This window comes from Chenopodium quinoa, unplaced genomic scaffold (genome assembly GCF_001683475.1).
Source record: "Chenopodium quinoa cultivar QQ74 unplaced genomic scaffold, ASM168347v1, whole genome shotgun sequence".
Taxonomy (NCBI): Eukaryota; Viridiplantae; Streptophyta; class Magnoliopsida; order Caryophyllales; family Amaranthaceae; genus Chenopodium; species Chenopodium quinoa.
In genome coordinates, this window is record NW_018743574.1 from 6,256,620 (window position 1) to 6,262,887 (window position 6,268).

Here is a 6,268-nt window from a genome sequence, read left to right on the forward strand (position 1 = left end):
CCTGAGATGAGTATGGCGCAGACATGTGGATGGCGATATCTTCCTGATCATCAAAAAACAGGGGGACCCTGTAGGGGACGTGTGAGTTTGTCCCCTACTACTGCTGCCTACCTCACGGTGTGAACGGCGGTGTGATTGGTTCCGGCCCTGGGGGATAAGATGGCCATGACCATGTCTCTGTAAGCTACTCACAGTCATTGCGTGAATGTCATCCAACTGCGGTATGGTGGGATATGATATGCTCAAGACTTCTAGTGCATCATGTATAACAAGCATATCAGACGCCTGCATTAGTCAACAATCAGCCATTTTAATAATTAAAGAAACTATAAATTGGAGGAAAAGAAAAAATGACAAAAAACTCACATATCCACTGATGTCTCCAAAAGCTGGGTGGTAATGCGTTGAGGGTGGGGTGTAGTTAGGGTTGATGAAGCGTCGGGTAATGCTCCTGTACCATACCATGTATGGATCGTGATACTCCATCAGGCCTTGGACAGGCGCACCATCCGCGACGTGCTGCAGCCGCTGGTCCCACATGTCAATGTAAGGGGCATGCTGAACTGCCCAGTTAACCTCCCCCTTTCCTCGTCGGTCTGTCCTGTGCAACTGGACACTCGTGTCACACGGGGCGGGGATGGCTTGACAAAGGCCGAACTGTCGCATGACTCTGTCGGGGAGGTGAGCCTCCACCAACTCAAAACAGATGAGCACTGTCATGGCACGCCACTCCATCTGGTGATCAAGAAGATATTGGGGCATGGCATCGACTAAGTGAGGGACATACGGATCCCACGTCATCTGCATTAACAAGCAGTCGTTAACATCATAATTAACTTATTAAAATAATGAACACGGTGTTAAATTAGTTTTTAAAGTGAACTATAACCTGAGACTCGCTCAGTCTGTCGAATGCATCTCTATAATACGGCAGACCCCTTGCTGCATGCACACGAGTAAGTCTCCGCCCTAGCCACCTGATTACATGTATAATAACAGTGTTCATGACAAAATTAATAGAAAATTAAAACCATATGTGGATAACTTAACAATAAGTCATACATACCGGCAACCGTATGCTAAGTCCGGTGGTGGGTGTGGCGGCGCCTCATATGCATGCTCCTGATCGTCTTCCTCCTCCTCCTCGCGTCGACGCCTAGCAGGCATAGCTGGCCTACCAACGTGGATGTGCTCCCAAGCCCATAACTGTAATAAAAAAAACAAAAGTTTAGTCTAGACAATGTTTAGTACGTAATAGGTAGAAAATGGTATGAAAGTACAAGACTACCTGAAGCACAATCAAGAGACCGCTGATCTCCCATCTACTACGCTGGGATGCTCTGCAAAGATGTCTATATAAGGTTGCCAGACACGCACTACCCCAGCTGTAGTCACGTATACCCTCCCAGTTGTTCTCTAACAGCTGTAGGTAGATCAACTGTATGTGACTACCACTCTTGTTACTGAATAATGATCCTATCAACATGAACAGGTACGCTCGAGCGTATCTTTGGACGACCCCATCATCAGCATCAGGAGGCAACACCCCAAATATCTCTCGTAACCATATGTGTCTTAACCCTGTGCCTCTAACATCGGTCGCCTCAGGCCTCACCCCTAACACCCTCTCAACAAGGCCACGAGGGTCCTGTATAATCGGTCCTGTAACTGCCCTACCATGCACTGGGAGCCGTGTAAGTATCGCCACATCTCGGAGCGTGACGGTGGCCTCCCCAACTGGTAGATGGAAGGAGTGAGTCTCCTGTCTCCATCTCTCAACGAGCGCAGTAATAAGCGCTCGATCGATCGGTATGAAGGCCATCCTATGAAATCCGCCGAAACCCACAAAATCGATGTACTGTAGCACACGGGGGTCGACCACCCAATCTACCACCGTGGTGGCAACGTGGTGCCTGTAAACCAAGCAACGTGCTGGATCACCCTGTACAAGAACAAAAAATAAATTGTTTGATCAGTGAACCAAATAAATGCCAAACACAATAAATATTTGGTAGATGAAAACTTACTATCTGCTCCCATATGTCACGGCTACGATGGGTATCCTGAAGTGTCAGCACTGAAGGGTCAGCTGGTCCAGGGTCATGTCGTGTCTGCCCCTGATCCTGTCCCTCCATGATCTCTGTTCAGCGTACAATGTAAAACAAAAAGTCAGCTACATCCTACTTGAACACATACACACAACATGGTATAAAAATAATACATAAACTAACACCACTACCAGTCACCGTCCGTTCGAAAAGGGCAAGATCTCTTATTGTGTCCTTCCTGACGGCAACGACTACATTTGCTTGGTGGACGGTTTGTCTCATCCATTTCATTTCGTATATGCTTCGACGGTGGGCGACCGTGTCCTCGGACCATGATCTCATCAGGAATGATTTTAGGCCCTCTGTATGACCTCCACGTCGTCTCACAAGGAATAGGCCAGAATTGTGGGGCATAAGTATTTGCACACGCCTCTGATCGTAGGAAACTGTCCACCCACGGTTCCTCAGAAACTGAATACTTAAGACACACGGCTAGAACATGAGAACATGGTAGGTGAAATATCATCGGTTTGTTGCATGTACATGTTCTTAAATTAAAGTTAACGGTATGCTTATGACCCCCTTTTCTCCCTATCCTTTCTCCTCGGTGTGTTTTTACTTGGTATATACCAAGCTGACGGCTATAAACATCCACTGTATGGTATTTTGCCTTTCTATTATTCTTCTCCAAAATGGCGGTGACCTTAGGTGAGTATGCATATCCGTGAGCACGCCTAGCAAGTGAACTATCTCTGCTTCTGTTAAAGTACTTGTTAACTCTGTGGAAAGTTAACTCGACAAGGGACATGATTGGCAGAAAACGATCTCCCTTCAACACATTGTTAAAAGTTTCTGAGAAATTTGTAGTACATATACCATGCCTCCGACCAGCGTCATGAAACAAGGACCATCTGTGAAACGGCACATCCGTGATGTACTTTAGGGACTTAACACAAGCTTCGCCGATAGAACGCATATCTTCAACCAATTTTTTTTCTTGGTGTTGGTATGCAGTAGCCTTGAATCTGTCTCTCATGTCGTTGTTTTTCACATGGGTCCTCAAGTTAGAGGCCATGTGTCGAACGCAAAACCTGTGAAAGGCCCGTGGCTCATGAAATCCAACATCCGGGTTAGTCATCGCAGCAATAATCCCCGCATGTCGGTCAGATATAACACATAGGCCCTCTCGATCAGTAACATGAACCCGAATGCAGCTTAGAAACCAGGACCATCTCGTTTATTTGACTGAACCAAGGTAATGGAGTTCTAGCAACAACATCATCCACAGAAAAATCGTTGTTTATAACATCTTCTTCATCTCCGTCTTCACCCTCGTCGTTTGTGTCATTATACATATCAAGAACAGACAACTCGTTGTTTACAACAAGTTCAGCATTCACCAAAGTCTGAAACGGTGGTGTTTCAATATGTTCTTGCGTGGGAGAGTAACTTTGCAACTGCATCGATGATGAAATGTCATTGTTTGAGGTAGATGGACCAGGTTGCTGCATTGACCCCGACGCCGTAAATTGTGAACTGAATGGAATGTCAAATTGATCGTTGTGTAACATTCTACTGAAAGAACCCAGTCCATATTCAGATGATGGAATGTTATATGCAAGCATTTGTAGAGAGCTTGCATTGTATGATGGAAGAAATGTTGGTTGTTGAGTACATACAAGCACCGTTTCCACATACAAATCTGTAGGAAGAGACCTCATTGCAACGACACCCCTCAAAACCTCCAAATGGTCGTCATTCAAAACAGGTAAGATTTGAATCCCGCTAACACTTTCAAACCTCATTTTGATGTTCACTTCAACACTTGTTGGCTTTGAACCAATTATAGTATAAACTTTCTTCAACAAATCATTGTAAGTCATACAAGGTTTCAATGCTAGCGGTTCCATTTTTCCTCCTCTATACTCGACATTGGGTCCGACACACAAAATTTCACCCCTCCAACGGCATAACAAAACAATCAATTGTGAAGCCATGTTCTACATAACATCAGACCACATATTAGGTGACACATATGCACAACTAAAACCACAATGATTCCAATAAATCCCCAAGCAAAGCGTACATACAAAGCAGTGTTCAACAACATACTAACTTAACTACTTAATCTAACAATGTAAGATACATTTAAATGTACTTAACTCAACAATGTAGTTCGTAATTCCCTAAATGCTTCATATATGTAGTTCAACAACTAAATGCTTCATATAAATTATACGAAATTATACAACATACATATAACTATACTTAATTTCAATAATTAAACAACAATGTATTATGTAGTTATACATATTTCGCATACTTGAACAACACTATAGTACATACATTGTAAATTACAAACATAAATTCCCAAAAAACATCATACACAAGTAAAATAGTTAAATTCAAGACATACCTCAATTTCGATAAAAGTAGGGCGTAACAGTGTTGAACAAAGAAGGAGGATTAATTTTTATTGACTATGATGCAAAACTAAGCTACGGAATGTGATGAAATTGCTTCAAATATGGAGAATTGGAAGTTGGTATGCGCGGGGTTAGGGTTTGCAATTTGGGGGTTTGGTTGAATAATGAAGAACAACGATATATGCTGTTAGAAATACCCGACTCTAAAACGCCAACGACGTTAGCGCTTTTGTGTTAAAAGTAAAACGCCAACGGTGTTAGCGTTTTTGTGTAAATGTTTTTTTTAAAAAAATTTGCCCAGCAGTAAAACGCCACCCTTGATGGCGTTTTACCTTTGACTAAAAATTAAAAAAAAAAAAATTGCCCAGGGTAAAACGCCACCCTGGTTGGCGTTTTACCCTGGAAGCTTAGTTTGGTAAATAATTTTGCCACGCGTCTTGTTTGGGAAATTGTTTTCCAAAAACGCTCAGTTTGGCAATTTCTCTTGCAATGTCTGCCGTGAAACCCTCAGCACTGGGCATCACGACATCCTCATTCTTGTGCTCAGCAGCACTCTCTTGAACTTCTTCTTGGACCCCTCCCTTAGGTTCGGGAGTTTTCTGATCCACCTCCATCTCGGGAGGTGGCGGAGGGGTCTTTGGAGGTGATTGAGGTGGTGTCCAGGGAACCCTCGGCGATCCATTGCCTTCCTCGGGTTCCCTTATTTCGACGCCGATGGTCATCGGCCTCCGCTGAAAGTCATGGGGGCGCCTTTTCTGAAGCGGCTGCTCGTCCATGTCTGAGTCTGAGGACTCTTCTTGTATCTGGTCTTCGGGACGAACAGGGGCTTTCCCTTCTCTGTGTCTATTACTCTCTTCAGATTGTAAAAGACAGGGGGGGAGGAAGAATGTGAGTAAAAAAAAAACAAAACAAAACAACAAACAGAAACAGACAAAATTAAGTCTGAAAGCTCACCGAGGTCTTCAGCAAAGTCTCGTCTTCTTCAGCTGCCCTAGCTGCAGCTTCTTCTTCAGCAGCCCTTGAGGACCCTTCTCCTCCTTCACAAGCTTCAATAACCCGTGCAACCTCTTCGGCCGTACGGGCAACTTCAGCTTCTTCGTCCAGCAGCTGAAACCAGGGATCTCTCTTCTTCCACCAAGGCTTCTGCCTCTGATACAGAGCAACAGCCTCAATTTGGAAGTGGGAAGAGTCTAGATGAACTTCTCTATGCCTCGGTTCAGTGATAGAGGGGGCCCGATCAGTTACAACTCGTTCTCGGTTGACGCCAAGACGAGCGTAGTTAATGCCGACGTTGGTCTCGTCCCGCTCTGAAAAAGAAAAGGGGAAAGGTCAGTTCAGTTAGGTCGGCACAGCATAAAAAAGCGAAGTGAAAGAGGAGAAAAAGAGATAATTAAAAGGCCTCGGCCCCAGCCGAAGAAGCTTACCATCCTTAAACTTTCGGCTGAGGCCGACAGCTGCTAGCATGTTCTCTTGGAAAACATAATGCGTATCGGGGAGCCAAGTCTCCGGGATATGCTGCATTCTGCCGCTGCCCCCCCGGTTCGGCAGCTTGCCGAATATATTCTGTTGATTAAGGTTCGGATCTAGGCCGTTATCTGCGGGGGGACCTAAACTTCCCATGTCGGGATCAGGCTCAGCAAGGTACCGGGGAGCGCTGAAGACGCAAGGGTGGCCCGGGTCCGTGGGTGCCCTAACCCAAATCCATTGACCTCTTCAGTCCTTGTCTGAAGATTCGTTCGGCCACATGGTTAGGTACTGGGGCCGAGACTCAATCCGGTACCACCTAGAACCATG